At 40.8% G+C, this 16831-nt stretch overlaps 1 long non-coding RNA gene across 1 annotated transcript; it reads left to right on the top strand.

Annotated features, from left to right (window-relative positions):
• The first annotated feature begins 3407 nt into the window (after positions 1-3407).
• Positions 3408-10162, top strand: LOC137197591 (uncharacterized). Its single transcript, XR_010931467.1, has 2 exons — positions 3408-3751; positions 8977-10162. It is a non-coding gene; the product is annotated as an uncharacterized lncRNA (long non-coding RNA).
• Positions 10163-16831: the final 6669 nt, after the last annotated feature.

The raw sequence follows: 16831 nt of genomic DNA, 5'->3' as shown, positions 1-16831 counted from the left end.
TTGCTGCTTGTCAAGCTCTAATCCATTAGAGCAAATGTTTTGTTTCTTACTGCTAGGAGGGAAGGCGGTCATGGAAACAAGCATATTACAGATAAACACAGGAGGTGAAGCCCTCCTCTGTTTGTTCTGCTGTAAACATGAAAGCACTTTCATGCTGGTGGAATGCAGCGATGAGTGTGTTTGTTTCATGTATGAGTGTATATAGAGCTATATGTCTGTTTATGCTCACCCTTGCATGTGTCAGCACTATTGCTCAACCTTGATATATCAGCTGTATCACCGCGTCATGTTTCAGTGAACAAATTGACCTTGCTCTCTGCCATTTGTAGCACAAATGTTGCAATATCCGTTGGGACATATAGCTATTCCAATTTTGGCTGCTGATGGGAGATGCCCCTCCAAAGTTCAGCTACAGCCAAACTCTCAAACCCACCAAATGAAGAAACAAGATGACCGTGGTTAACATCAGCCAGAAATAGTTTTGCTTGTCACTGAAAATCAATGGATTTCTTGAGGTTTCTTTGGTTTATTGCAGTGGACATATCTTCAGCATTCAAGGCATATGGTTGTAAAGAGAGTATACATGGAAACAAGGGTCATAAATCCATGAGTGGAAGTCTGAGAAAGCAGTTAAAGGTTTTTCAGCATCAGTATATATCTGTCAACTTTCCAATCTTTGGTAGTGTGCATCTCACACTTTTAATATTGCTAAATGATAAGTTTGTTTAGCCTTTTTTTAACATATGTACTAAAAAGACTATAACCCAGTGAAAAATTCGATGCTGCCACAGCCTAATATGTCTGCTGTATCTAATTTCATGGCAATCCATCCAAAAGTTATCGAGACATTTCACCCAAACTTCATGGTGACGCTGGATGAAAAGTCAGGGGATCAATAAAGTCAACAGGATTCATCCTCTGGAGACCACAAGCATTTGCACAAAATTTCATGGCAATTCATCCAATAGTTGTTGAGATATTTCAGGCTGGACCAAAGCTGTGGACCGAATGGCTGACAGTAGGTTTCCAGTTACCATCCACAGGGCAATGCCACAAGCATCAGACCTGTATCAGTATATTGTTTTTGAGTCTGTCCCCACAATATAACATAATTGGTCATTTGGTAAAAGACTTAAAAATGACCTAGATATCATTTTTGGTGACAACCTTATCAAATACTCTTGAGTGACTACAGTTGACCAAACCTTAATCATTGAAGTGGCTGATCAGAAAATAATTATTGGGTTGTTTTGGAGGGCAACAAGCTGTTGTTATTAGGGAGTTGAACAGCTCAGCCAGATTGAGCCATCATCCTCTAACACTTCTCTTGACACATCCTTGGTGTAAACACACAGCATGCTTGGTGATGTAACAGAGCTACTTTTAACAGATCAAAAATGCAGATGTGGATTTATGTCAAAATAAACAGCACTGACCATGATGATTGTAATGAAGGAATATGTACTCCACTGCTCTTTTATTTATAATGCAAGCAGCTCTTAAAAAATAATGGGTCACTTTAACCATTAAACTCTGGTGGACAGCTGTAACAATGAGCAACCTGTGGTCCTGCAGTCTAGACACACTGTAACAGGTTCCCTCATGACTGTGATTATGCTCTTAATCTCACGGAAAATGTCAACGATCCGTGCTAAATAACTTGACCTATAGCCTCTCTACACATACACACACAACCTGACCTATAGCCTTGATACACATACACACATAAACATACACACACACTGTGCAGATCAGCCATTGGTGTCCTCCCCCCAGAAACAGGAAAAGGGGAGGTATAACAGATTACTGGGATATACATCGATCAGGACGTTACATCGCTCTTCAGGTTCCCATATACTGTTCAAAAACACACACAACTATTTAAAATCGAGCCAGATCCTCCCTTGAGACGAGTTAACAGCCGACCAGATGTGGCTGTAATGCTGTTTTAATGTCAGACTTATATAGAAACTTCTATAGGAACAACCTGCTTCATCCAGAGGGCCTTCAACACCTCGTCACCAGCACTAGAGCTGCCGAAGCGAAACAGTCAAATCCCTTGTCTGACGATTAATTTAAGTTTTATTGCAGCAAGTGTAGGCGGTCAAAGACTGAGTGCTGTTTGATAGCATCACTGCCAAACATTTGGATGTTTTATCTTTCTTAAAGTTTGGCGGTTCTGCTGTCTGGGGATGATGTTTGTTAACATTGCTATGGAAATGTTGGACATAACAATTATTATCATAACGGGAGTCATGATGAGGGAATTTCCACTGGAGGAGTGTGTGTGTGTTTGTGTGTGTGTGTGCATGCGTGTGTGTTTGTGTGTGTGTGTGTGTGTGTCTGAGGAGGAGATGCAAGCAGAGATGGGAGAGATATCTGCGTGATGATAGTGGTGGTTTGGACTAAATCATCATGCAGGTTGGTACAGCCAAAAGTCTCTGTCTCATTCCCTCCCTCATCCATGAAGCCTCTGCCTCTTTCTGTGACTCTCTCACTCTATTTTTCCTTTTCTCCTCATAGCTTTATCTTATGCAAAATAACCCTGTTCTTCATTTCATGACCTACCAGATCATTTGTGTTCAGAACAGATAATGTAAAAGCTTTCATGAGAAAAAACAAAATGCTTTCAGTGGAAATAAAGTCAGTCTAACTGACCAGACCTACAATGAACTGCAGCTTAGTGAGCATTAAAGTGAGATTTTGCATGAATGAAGGGGAAGCATACCTCTAATTCTGAGTTTTAAGCCTCACTGACTCACCAGTGGGACAGTCATTACAAACTCATGCTGTGCAGCCAAAATTTTGTTTAAATCTGCAGAACTTTATTTAAATTCCAGTGGATAATCCAGAGTTAACATGATACCAAAATAATGTGGTCTTAAAGCTCAGGCTAAAACCAGGGGGAAAGTATGTGAATAGGTTCAATTGTATATGAAAGAGTTGTGTCTGGAGCAAAGGTGCATGTGTGCTATCTCAAAAAAACTTGGGTGGGTGCAGCCAAGTCATGAGCTAGATTTACTGTGGGTGTAATCATTGCTGTTCAGTGATAAAGAGATGCAAAATTGACTATTTTGGCCCTCTCTCACTTTGGACAACAAACCTGTGGGTGAGTTGCAGTTCATTCAGAAAGCTGCAGACAGAGTTCTGACTTGGAAAAAGAAAAGAGAGCACATTACATCTGTCTTCATACTGTATCATGGCTTCCAACATGCACAAGAGCTGACTTAAAAGGGAGGAGAAGAAAGAAGCAAAACTTCCTTACTTGGTCTGGTATGACTAGTAGCGTATGGTGGCTAATGTTAGCAAACTTAATATAGATATTGCAATATAATGTACATTACTGAGTTACTTCACTGACACTTTATTTAACTTGCCCTACTGTTATGCAACATTGTAGCTTTTACCATTATTCCATAGTTGTCACTTATGGCCACTGTTCAGTAAAAGTTATATAGGCTCGCGTTAAGGCCTGAATTAATGCATCAAAATGGGTTTGACGTGCTTGAAGGACAACTCCATGTAAGTTTTTTTCCAGGTTGTACAAATGGAAACGCCCACAGCCGTTAGCAAAAGCAGTGAGGTGGGTTAGAGCACTAATGCCCCCTGGAGGAGAGAGCTGGGAGCAGAGCTGGAGCATCGAGACGAATAACACCTGCAAGTCACATTGGATTCTGCTCTGATCCGGAGCCGTTTACTGGCGGGAGGAGAGTTCAAGAGTTTATTTTTTAAACTTTGAGCAGCAGCAACAGTGAGTGCTCCGTCTATGTGTTTCTGTTAGCACATTTAGCAGAGCAGCAGCAACAGTGAGTGCTCAGTCCATCTCTGTGCCTACTGGCTAGGCAGGCTAGAGGGTTTATATAGGTTTCTATGTAGCAACGTCATCATGCAGAAACCTACACCAGGTCATGTGGGAAAAAAGTTTTTAGAAGGTTTGAGAAAATGGCATTTTGATGCTAAACATACATACTTTGACCGAAATTTGATTTTTCAGGTTTGAATTCATATAGAACACTACTGGGAACCAACAGAATAATATAAAAACCACAAAAAAACAAAATATAATGGATCCTTTAAACGCTTTAAGTCGTTAATGTATAAACAGACCTATCAGGTCATCTAGTATTGGTCTTCTTGCTGCAACCAGCATCAATTCAAAGTATTGTGAAGCTGTCTACAAGTTTTATGCTTCACGTTGCTATTGTATATTAGCAGTTGAACAGTTGGTGTGTGCACGTTGTAAACCACGTGGCTGTGAATGGGTGTCCTGAACTACTTTAACTTTAAAATGCATTTGTCTTTCTTTTCTTTGAATTTCCATGTAAATGGCAGATTTGGCAGTTTTTCCTTGAAAACAAAATGTTAGCCAATCGTCTTGCCAGCAGTCAAGCTCTTAGTATTCAAAGCTTTGGATGGTCTTGACATGAAAACTAGTTGGAACAGCACAGCGGATTTCAGTAAATACAATCAGGGGAGATACATTATAAAACCAGTCCTGGCTGCCATTGTAGGACATTTCAGCTAACATTTTCAACCCAGATACTATTGAGCAACATGAGTTTATGTATTTTTAGCACATTCCCAGTGAGAAATGAAGCCAAAACCATGACAGTATTGATGAACTTAAACCATAATTAGGTCTCATTATATCAGAGATACAGGCTGTAAAGATGTCAAACCTCAAAACAACTTTACGATATTAATCATTAAAGCTGCTTTTGGCAGTCTGGCAGCACCTTCAGGCAACAGGGGATGGCTGTTTTAACCGGAATAACAATTAGGTTCTTTATTCCTTATCCAACTTTAATTGTTGGCGAGTATTTATAGTTGAATGAATTGTGCAATAGTCCTTACATATTTTTGGCTGGAACGTAACACACGCTAAAGTCTGTCTGTGACTGACTGACTGAATCAATGACAGACAGTTACTGCATTAAAACTACTTTTCAGGTTGTGGGTAAGTGAAATAATATATAAAGCATATAAGTAATAGCCTAAATATTAAATATCTCTTATGTGTACAGCACCTTGAGTTACAACTACTGTATGAGAAGTGCTATACAAATAAATAAACTTAAACTTACATAAAAACAGACATCTTAAAAATGCTGCAATGTCCATGTCTGACCGTAACCAGGCAACACACAAATTAAAAGCTCTCTTGCGTTTCATACACAGTCCAGCCGTATAATACTAGGTTTTGACCTGGTCTTGTTTATTGTATGTGAGATCCTGTTTCTCATGCGCTACGCCAACACTCTGTGTATCCTACTGTGAAGAGGTATTTGCCAATATGTCATCATCGGTGTAACAACATGAGAATCCTTAATTTTTATTGCACTCTGTGATTTAAAGTGGCTCTCATTCTGGTTCTGATCTAATGAGTCGGAGCTGCAGACGGCTATTGCCAAACATTTCTGAGAGCCAGTTCCAAAACAAACCCTCGCAGACGTTGGGGTGAGTCTTTCAGTCTAGTGAAATCAAACCCATTAACCTCCTCTTAGTCCTCTTCCTCCTCCTTTACAGTAAATGTTGATGAGTAAATAGACCACAAAGAGGGAGAAAAGGCAAACAGAGCCTCTTCACTCCCGCCTTTCATTGACAATCTCTTCTTCTCCTCCTGCTTTTCACAAGAGTATGAATACAAAGTAATACAACTCAAACTGAAATTAAAATAAATTTTTGCTGTGAAATTAGTGTATATATTATTAGTCTTTAATTTGACTTGTAACATATTTGGCCGACATTTAAGCTTTATTTATTGCCATGATTGGGCCTCCACATTAGCATGGATTTTGGTACTAATTTGATTGTTGCAGTATCTGTGTGGTCAAGTACTAAAAACAATGTTACTTGCTTAGCTTTAGCTTAGCTTTAGCTTAGCTTAGCCCGTGTCTGTGATTAGAGGGGTTACAGGGTAATGTACAGGATGAGAAGGTTACAGATGTCTGTTCCTGTGAGTTTTGACTGTCTGGTTATTTGTCATCACAACAACTAGAGCCATGAAAAAGAGACAACTAATGCTAGCTAGCGCCTATGTGGAATGAACACAACGCTGAGCGTGCAAGAGCTGTCAACGACTCAGTAGAAGTTGAAACAACATGAAGCAAAACAGAACACAGAGCACTTTGTTAATGTTACCCAAAAAGTCACTCAAGCCAGGGGGGTGTTTTGACCCAGGTTTAGTGTTATTTTTCATTTTACTGTTGGGTTTTTACCCAAACTAAAGCTTGTTATAATTATTCATTTTAAACTTACACATCATGGTTTGTTATTGATTGTTAATAACTTGTGTATTTTTTGAATGTCATGTGCAGTGTCGCCAACTATTTTCAGTGGGAAGTAGCTAAAGCCTGCAGGAAAAGTCGCAAGATGTCGCTAGATGATGTCAAATGCGAATTTGCATATCTATGACATTATGACATAATTACATATACATACATACATGCAAGATTTAAAAAAATCTAAAGAAAATTAAGTTAAACTGAACTGACTGTAAGTAGCTATATCATTAGCAGCTCCTCAATGTGCATCTACATCTACCTCTAATAAACAAAAAACTGTTTTATGCAGGCTGTTGTATCGACTCTAACTGGAGTATCATGAACAGAGACATGATAATGTACTGGAATAAATCCACTATTGTTAACTGTGTCTATTGTAACAAAACAAAGTCAAACTTAGTAAAGTTAAAGCATTTAGAATCAAACAATGGGGATCAGTGATTGGTAAGTAGGTACGCACATTAACAGCTCATTCATGTCTCTGTCTGGCTGATGATTGATCGACTGAGTGAACTGCTGCTCTGTCTCACCCACAGGGTCCAGAGAGCCTCATTAGTGCATGTTCACCAGAAATACTGGCAACTCCCTTCAAGGAGAGGAGTTAAGGTCTGTCCAAAAAGTTGCTAGACACATCGCTAGCTGCTTTTTTGAAAAATAGTCACTAAAAGGGTCTTAAAAGTTGCTAAATCTAGCGAGAAAGTCGCTAAGTTGGCAACACTGGTCATACGTACATGTACAAGAAACAATAATTTGTGACAGTTTTTAGCTAAAGCTTGTCATGTGTAACAGGGTCAAAATAAGAAATTGCTACTGAGTAGAGCTAACCTAGTGTTGTATTGGTGCTGTATTGACCCAAATGTTTTTTATTGTGTAACCAGTCATAACCAATACTGTGTGAGCTTGTTGAAAAGGGGGAAAAAAAACATCTTGTTGGCTACAGTGCTATGACGTGCTCTAGTCTGCAGCTCCACCAGGAAGTTGACAGCAAATCTCCTAACAACGCTGGCTCTCAAAAAAAGTTTGATCTCTTTTTGAAGGATGGAAAAAATTGCACAATATCATCATAGTTTATGTCATTACACAAAGAGTGAACTGAAAATTCAGTTTCGACTTTAAATTTTGCAAACATGCTATATATGTGTAACTAAAAACCAAAGTCAACACACAAAAACAACCTGTACATTACACACACACACACACACACGGGAGCAGCAGCCAAGCAGGTGCACACACACTCCAGCCCTTTTTCCCCTTTATTTTTCTACCTGATTAAATACTAAATTAAAAGGCCTTCATGTTCCTGTCTGGGGACTCTGCTTTGGCACACGCTCACCAACCTGGCTCGAGCACTGCTGCACGTCCTGGGAAAAATCATCATGTATGGGACTTACACAATTTCCATGTTGAAATCCAAAGGAACAATATTGATGTTTAAAAGTCTGTATTTTCACCATCCTTCATACACACACACACACACACACACACACACACACTCACTTTAGTACAAGGAGTTCATTGAGGGAAGAAAATAAGGCTAAGCCCTCTTGATTGCTGGAGCGGCCTTTTCCTCCGACTCCCTTGGGTCACCTGCTGCTCCAAACCACCACCACCACCACCACCACAACCACCAGCTCCTCCCTCTTCTCCCTTCTCCACACTTCTTTTTTTTTTCTTTCTTTACATTGTTTGCAGACAGCGGGCCAGGAATGTGTTAATCCGTTGAGCACGCCTGCAGATTAATTGAGGGTGTTTTTCTTTGATCAGGACGGCGGTATCTAACGCTTGAAATATTTAAACTCAATCAGCAATGATCAATTAGCAGAACAATAGTTACAGGGTCGGAGTTGAGGAGCAGGCAAGTGCCCCCTCGTCTTTCTCTCCTCCTTCTCCATCTTGTGTTATTTTGCCTGTCTGTTGATGATGACCCCCCGGCCAGCAATCAGAGCAGTGCAGGAAGGATTAGACGGACATTAACTATGATTAATGGGAAAAATAACAAGGCAGCCAAACAAAGGCTCCACTTCCATGGCATCTCGGAGACGCTTTGAAGGGGGCTTCTCTTTCTTGATCTTCTTGCGCACACTGCATGCAAATACACACATGTGCACTCACACTATGCAATATGCACAGATGTACACACAGATACGCAGACATACAAACACACTCCCCCACACAGAACACACACTTTTCCATCTGTGGGCCACCTTTCACTCAGACTGAGGACCTATAAATCAAAGCTGGAAGAAAAAGAAGGACCCCTGGGCTTGTGTTTGCGATATAAAGAAGCAGAGTGTGTGTATGTGTGTGTGTGTGTTTGTGAGAGATTTAAGGGGAACTGTAGGGCCATAAACCCCTGAGGCTGAAAGAGAACAAAGGGCAGACATTCATTAATCTCTTTGTGCAGACTTCTATTCTCTCCACTCTATTGGAGTACAGTCAACGACACACACACACATACACAGACTCTGCTGCACTATTATATGTGACAACCTGCCTCTTCAGTGTGTGTGTGTGTGCATTTGTGTGTGTGCATGTGATCTCAAATAAAGCCCATATGGAAACACAGCTTCTTGAGAAATGCATCTTTTCCATACTGTTTATGTATTTATTCCATTGATGTGGACACAAATAAATAAGTGATATGTGCGTGTGTGTGTGTGTGTGTGTGTGTATTCCTGGCTGGTGTGTACAGTGCCTCAGAGGGAGCTGGTGCTGCAGCCAGGCCAGGGAGGCAGGATGTTCCCATGCTATGGAGTGTCAGGCAGCTGGCTGGCCCGCAGCCAAGCCAAACCTGTGGCGGCTGGAAGGAGAGCGGCCCAGCACTGAGATCCAGTTACCATTTCCTCAATCACCGAGCAAGAGAGAAAGAGACCTGATGAGCAGTCTTTCCTGTCTACAGAGAGATGATAAAATGATAGATTTGGAGAGCAGGCTCGGCTGTGGGCAAATGCCCCGCGCCAGCGAAAGATGAAAGCCGCATTTCAAATTTCACTAAGAAAGATAAACTGCCAATTCTCTCATTTCTTCTTCTTCTCCCAACATGCCCGTCAACCTCCGCCCCCGTGGAAAAGGAGGGAGAGGTGAAATAGATGTGTGTACCCCATATGGAAGCCATTCTCCCGTCCCTCTATTCACTGCTGGGAATGTTTTGACGTTTTCTGGAGATGAGCACTGTGATGTCACACACTGGCACAGTACTGCTGTGTCAGGAAAGAGGAGGAGAAAAAGAGCGAACGGAGAGAGAGGAGGGGTGGCGGTTGGCGGGAGGAGGGGGCAGGAGAGAGCGAATTGCTGAGCCGCCAGTTTTTTCTCACCACACTGTAAATTAGCGTGCCGGTTCCTTGATGGAAAACATTCGGGGGGCAACACCGAGGGGCCTCCTGAGACCCGAGAAATGCGAGAGAGCCGTGTTCAGTCATGGATGGGGGTTTTGGTGTCCTTTCAGTTAAAAAAGGCCCATGAACAAAACTTCTCTCCGTCAGGATGGGTCCCAGCAGAGGAGCAAAAGCCTGAGAGAGAGCAGATGAGCCCTGCTCTGAAACAGCAGGGGCTGCTTCTAATAAAGTCTCTACATACTCCCCCCTTTATGGAAAAATCAGAGGCGGTACAAACAGCCCGGCCTCACACTCTGCTGGAGATAATTAGGTAAAAATAGAAGAGTAATTTCCACTGGTTAATATTACACATCTGTGGTGTTGTCCCACTGACTGTCTCTTGAAGGGGGACATGCTACGAGCTTCAGACACACTCCCAAGGCTTTATTTACCAATGACACTCCATGTAAAGCAGATACACTTACCTCACTGACCTTACTTAATCATTGTTGTCATTCAAAAATGTTGGATGTTAAAAAATAAAGATGTTTAGTCTAGAATTTCTACACGCTAATTCCAAAATTTTTATCATTATAAATGGTTTTGGAACATCGATTACAGCTTTAAAAAGGCTCAAAAGGTGAACTCTGTATTTATAAATGAACTGAAGATGGAGGAGTGACCTGAGCATTTTTCTAAAAATTATGTTTCCATGAACTGACATGCACTGCAGCTGTGTTTGTGTGTGTGTGTGTGTGTGTGTGTGTGTGTGTGTGTGTGTATGTGTGTGTGTGTGTGTGTGTATGTGTGTCCATCATACTGCCAGCTGTAATTGGTGCATTTCTTTTTTATGTGAGCTTTTAGTATTTTTAGTAATGTATCAAATCAGGCTCTCGATTTCAGAAAGTAAATGTCGAAGCGATTTCATAGCACCAGTATTGGCTTATGACATTATCCCTGCAGTTGAAATGTTCTTTTTTACTCTTCAGAAGCTGCAGTTTAAAATTCTAAAGCTGCTCTAATCAAATTTTTTATATTAACATTGGATCAAATGACTGTGCGCAATAGAGAATTATCATCTGACTCTGCGGTTTCCCTCAGCACTACGGAGCGTTTTAGCATCTTTCAGCTCATTGTTTTGTGATCCACAACTCTAGTGTTACAGTTCAGTCTTACATTGTTTCCAACTGCACACTACCTGGCCACAACTAAACAGTAGTTAGTTGACTAACTAGTGAACATATGAGAGCCACATATTTCCCTCAGGAGTTGATGGAGAGCAGTATTTGAATCCTGAGGGGGAACCAGGGGGTCTTAGCTTCTTGAGACCTTGAACAAACAACAAAAGTTTGAGTTTGCTGGGGAAACATATAAAGTATTATCAACCATTATCTTATAGATACAGACAGACAGATCAGTGATTTGTAAATTCAAGCCATATGCAAACTTTACAGTATGTGTAGGGATTATATGTTTCAAATTAATAGTAACTGTCTATCGTTGACAAGCACATCTCACAGTCTTCATCAGCGTATAGAGGTAACTCAGCCTAGTTGTCATCATGGGGACTTTTGTTGATTGTCATTCCATCCTGTCTCCCCTAATTTCCTGTCTTCCTCTACACTGTCAACTGTCAAATAATGGCAAAAAAAGGCAAAAATGCCGAGAAAAAGTACAGTTGCAGTAAGATTTTGTCAGGCCTCTGTTTCCATGGTCAAGAATGAACCTCCATGCATAATGTTTAAAGATTAATTCTACCATAAAAATGTAATGACAATACCTGCAATGACTGAACCATATCTGGTATTTGATAAAAGGCCAATAGTGGGCTGACACAGATCAGAATAACCAGACTAGACACACTCCTCTCCCTCTCCCCCTCCTCCTTACAGTTGTAAGATCTGATCTTCTGCTCTCAAGTTATAAATTTGGACAGAGAAGGGAGGCGAGAGGTATAAAAAAGGGAAAAAGAGGGGCCAGTCTTTACGAGGCTCAACTGTATTGGCTGTGGCATACATGATGATCGTGGGGGTGAGGGGGTCTTCTGTCACACACACCTAAATTTAAGCCATTCCCAGAGGCCAGGCCAAACAAAGCCTCAGGAAAAGGCCCCTGCTCTGGTGCAGTGAGCCGGCGCAGCGCTGTTAGTCTGAAAAACAACAGGAAACACATGTGGAGGGCTCGATACAGGGAGGGGATGGCGGGGCCGCGGAGCAGCCAGGAACCAGGATCCCAGGGCTGAGACCCAACCTGACCCGGCTGGTTCCCACTGACACTTCCTTATCCGCTACATTAGGGCAAAGGTCGGGGCAGTGGGACAGGCTGAGCAGATATCAGTGCTGAGCTCAGCTACAGGAAGCAACACAGAGTGAGGGATGGAAAGAACGAGAGGAAGAGATGATTGATGTTTTTATCCACAGAAGGATATCGTCCTATCTATGGCACAGGTTTTCTATGGCGTTGTCATGCTTACATAACAGATAAACACAGACTCAATGCTAAACGCTCCTGCAGAGCTATTCCTGAGTTAGAGATGAAAACAGTACATCAATATATCTTGATATTTATATACAAAGATAACAGTTATAGCGCGCAGCTGGAATTAAAGAGCAACACCTGTGTCCTTTATTGGAGGCTGAGGTGGACGAGGGTCATTCAGACATGTTTGTTTTGGGAAAGAGGCCTCATCTGTAGAGAGTGGGATTACTGAATGACTTGAACAGAGGCTGAAATGGGGTGTCAGCAGAGATGTGTATGAAACTTGTCTTCCTTAAACTCATACAAAAGACACATATCGCTGAAACGCCCCCAGTGCATGTTCTCTTCCTCCTCATCATCATCGTCATCATCCTCACTGTCTTCTTCTTCTTTCACCTGCTTCTTCTCTGTTGTTAATCATTGAGGCAGATGGAAAGTAGGACAGAGTTTAGACTCAGTTTGGGAAATGGCAATCTCCTTTTCGAATCTATCCCCGCTACTCATCTCACAGCCAATGTCAATATTTACCCCGAGAGAAAGGGGGCAAGCCAAGTGCTTAGTGGGGGGAAGTTGCACATGCACAGAACTGTGAATACAGTGTATGTCCCCCAAGTTTTCTTCATACTCCAACTCTCTTATTTCTCTTATTTCTTGATAATGTACAAATCTCATCTTTTTTTTTTTGGATTATATTTCCATATACTCACTAAAATCTCTTTAAATCTTCTCTTATCATCCAACCACCAAAAAAGAGCCATGCTAGTGCCTCTGTGAGGCTGTACTTAGCAGTACTTTGAGCTAAATGCTTACATCAGCATGCTAATATTGCTCACAATACCAATGCTAAAATGCTGATGTTTTCCATGTTCACCATTTTAGTTTGGCATGTTAGCATGCTAACATTTGCTTATTAGCACTAAAAGTAAAGGACAGTATTCCTGAGAAAATAATTGTGCTTTGGTGACTAAACCTTATAGCAGCCCTTGTGTGTAAAGCTGTTTATTTAGCCTTACATTTAAAGGAATAGTTCAAAATTTTTGGTAAATGGTTTTATTTACTTTCTTGCCAAGAGTTAGACAACCCAAGACTCGCAGGAGAGACGTCCCGCGTTGCGTTTGGATTTTATAAATAAACTAATACCAGGACACAAGCTTTTTATTTTTCTGACATTTTCACGTCACAAACAATGAACAACAGCATTAAAACACCAGTCTTGCAGGTAAAATATGAGACAAATATATCTGTTATATCAGTTTAGTCTGGTGCTGCTGCTCTGTAGGTGCGTTTGATTTGACTGTAACTGCGGAAACCAGGTGGATTTTTGAATTTGCACTCAAAATGCTGTCAAAACTTCCATTTACAATTTCCACTGCAGCCTCCATAATTCTCAACCGAAAGGCAGAAAAAAAGGCGTATAGAGGCATGAGAGAGAGAGCACACAGTCAAAGCGCCCCAAATAACAATCACGCTGACAAAACACTCAATGCAGAACGAAAAACAAGAGACATCCACAGAGTGAAACAGATGAAAAAGCAGGGAGGGTTAACAGATAATTAGAAAACTTATAATCAGAATTAAAATAAGTTCAAATCAAACATCCCAAGGTATGAGAGGAAAGAATTGTTCTTGCAACTGCATTTATACCCTTTTTTTAATAACTCAAACATAACTTAACCATCTTATGTGATATGCTACTTCAATACACTTTACCAGCAAATATTACTGGGACTGCTACAGAAAATTGCAAATGGACATTTAATATCCAGGAATTCACATTATAGACACTACCACTGACTATCCCTGTAACACAATGGCCACAATTTCTCACACTGACCATACACGGTCCAGCCATAGGTTTTGACCTAGTCATGTTTCTGTAAAAACATGAGAGCCATGTCAATATTCTCATTTAACTCTCTTGCTCACCTTCAAAGGGTGTGACACTGTGGGAAACTACAGACTTTTAAGTGTAGTGTTTTTCTCTGAACTACAAGTAGCACTCATTTGCATTTGCAAAACTATATTTTGGTCTTGTGTCTTTGCATATTTTATCAGTTTATTTATTTTTATATGGTTTTTGGGATGGAAAATACAAATGTTATTTAATTTCCTATCACCTCTCTATCAATGAAACTAAAAATAATCCTCAGTTAGTGCATAAATAATACTGAAATGCAGGCCACAGGTTTAAATGTGTAAAATAAAATAGCAAGACCAGTTTCATTATCATGTTGGTGGGTTAAGATATACCCCACAATTCTGAAACCAAATTTTTGCACATGCTCTGCTATTTTCATGTTAAACACTCTATATTTGCTGTATTCCTTTCTCTCTTTGATGAACCACATAATGTCACTACTGCAACCACCCAATTTCTCTGCAGGATCATTAAAGTTTCTAATCTGACAGGCCAGATGGTTTGTTACACAGAACCATCTGAGAAGTCATCCTTGGAAACTGTTTGGAAAACGGCAGGCATTTTCAAAAACATACTTGGCAGGTGATTGGATGAACCGTCTGCTATCACCGTCTTACCTTGCAATCTCACTATCCTCATAGGATGCTGATTGATCTGAACCACCAGTGGTCCGGACATAAGTGCATAACTTGAAGCCTGACAAGATGGATTCTCGTGTGATCTCGTGATTTCACAATCTCGCAAATCCAGCTGCCTCGCAAGGTAATAAAGTTTCATCTCATCCTACAAACAAACACTAATCCCCTCTGCACTGTGCTGTTTGCACATTTAAGTCTTTCTGCATAAACATTTGTGTATCGTGTTGACACAATCATTGTGGATGTCTCATTAAACTGCATTGAAGGGAGTTATAGTGTGCAGAGTTTCATCTTTCTTTTGACAGAATCATGCGTGAGAGCCTCATGTAAAAACCCATACTCCTCATCCAAATCACGTAACACTCGTAACTAAACATTTTATTTCTCAAGGATTATTGGCATTGTCTCCTGTCAGAAAAAGATACTGCAATTCTTCACCGCATCCAGTGTCAACATCAGGAGAGACAGAGGCAGTTTAAATCGGAGGTGTGATCCCGGTGTGCTGGGACCGACCGGCAAAAAGGAATGTGATTCAGTAACATGCACATGAACTGACACACACTTAAGGGGATAGTTTGGATTTTTTGAAGTGGGGTTGTATGAGGTACTTGTCCATAGTCAGTGTATTACCTGCAGTAGATGGTGGCCTGCACACCCTCAGTTTGAAGAAGCAGAGAGGAGTACTGGCATGGAAGCTAAGTAATGTACTGCTGTGGACGCGGCCAGCAGCAAAACATGTTTCAGCCAACTAGAAAAAAGCTCACCTAAAAAAATCAATATCAGTTTAAGTGTACACTATATTTAGAATATTTTCACTGCTTTACCTTGCCATCAGACAACTCTTTACTTTGGCACTACATTTTCTCAACCGTGGAAATTCCATACTCCTACACATGCCATGCACTGTATTATGCCGCAACAGCACTTTCAGCTGGTCTACGGCGTAATACAGTGTGCAGCATGCGTAGGAAGTTCTACGGTTGAGAAAATGTAGTGCTAAAGGAAAAGGCTGTCTGATGGCATGGTGAAGTGGTGAAGTGGTGAAAAAAATAAAATAAAATAAAATAAAAAAAAAAAAATATATATATATATATATATATATATATATATAGCACACACTGATATAAACTGATATTTATTTTTTTAGGTGGGCTTTTTTTAGGTGGCTAAAATACATCTTGCTGCTTGCCCCGTCCACAGCGGTACATTGCTTAGCTTCCATGCTGGTACTTCTGCCTGCTTCTCCAAACTGGCAGCATGCTGACCCAAATCTACTGCAGGTAATACACTGACTATGGATAAGTACTCCATACAACCCCACTTCAGAAAATGAGGACTATCCCTTTAAACCTGCACATGCACCTACAATCTTTCCGTAGTTCTCAGCTAATCGACATGGGAAAGTGTTGATTCACTGAGTGCTGTTTATTGAAAAAAATCAATCATGTTTAAAGCGTGGGATTGGGGAGTGACTCTTTGAGATTAAATGAATTAGGCTGAATTTCTTTCTCATTTGCTTTCCATCCTCATTCGGCACGAAGCTCTCAGGCAAAGCTATTCCGATGGTAAGGAAAATAAATACAGGCCTTGGGAATCCATGTCCATTCCAAGAGCCATTCATCTATGAAGCAACCTCATTCTTATATAAGAGTCCCTATTTGGATTCGGTTCACATCACAGTTTATTTAACTTGATTTCCCTAAATAGGGTCCTGATTGGGTTGCATAAGGGCTCTGGGGTCCTCTGTGGAAATGGGGAGGAGTGATGGGACAAGTAGGGAAAGGGGGATCAGGAGGAGAAAAAGAGGATGAAAGAATAATGTGAAGGGTGCTTTAAGTTCAAGTCTCCACTTTATTTGTCCAAGTGGGGAACTGGTTTGGCAGTAAGAAATTACACTAACATTACAGGAATATGTAATCCACCAATGCAAGGTGCTGAAAACAAGCAGTGAAAGACAAATCGTCAACATCATTGACAACTTCATTGTTGCCCACATCATGACATCATGACTGAGCCAGAATCAAAGCTATTGCACATTCCTACTATTACAAATGAAAAGTTGAATTCATTTGCAATAGAGTCTACCTTGTTCAACTCAATCCAACAGTCTTGCGTAGTTCAATAAGACCAGTGTTAGCAAACTTTAGATAGATGTTGTGGTATAACTGACATTACTCACTCTGTTTGCTGACTGTATGA

This window comes from Thunnus thynnus, chromosome 14 (genome assembly GCF_963924715.1).
Source record: "Thunnus thynnus chromosome 14, fThuThy2.1, whole genome shotgun sequence".
NCBI classification, from domain to species: Eukaryota; Metazoa; Chordata; class Actinopteri; order Scombriformes; family Scombridae; genus Thunnus; species Thunnus thynnus.
This window is presented reverse-complemented; position numbering and strand designations above follow the sequence as displayed.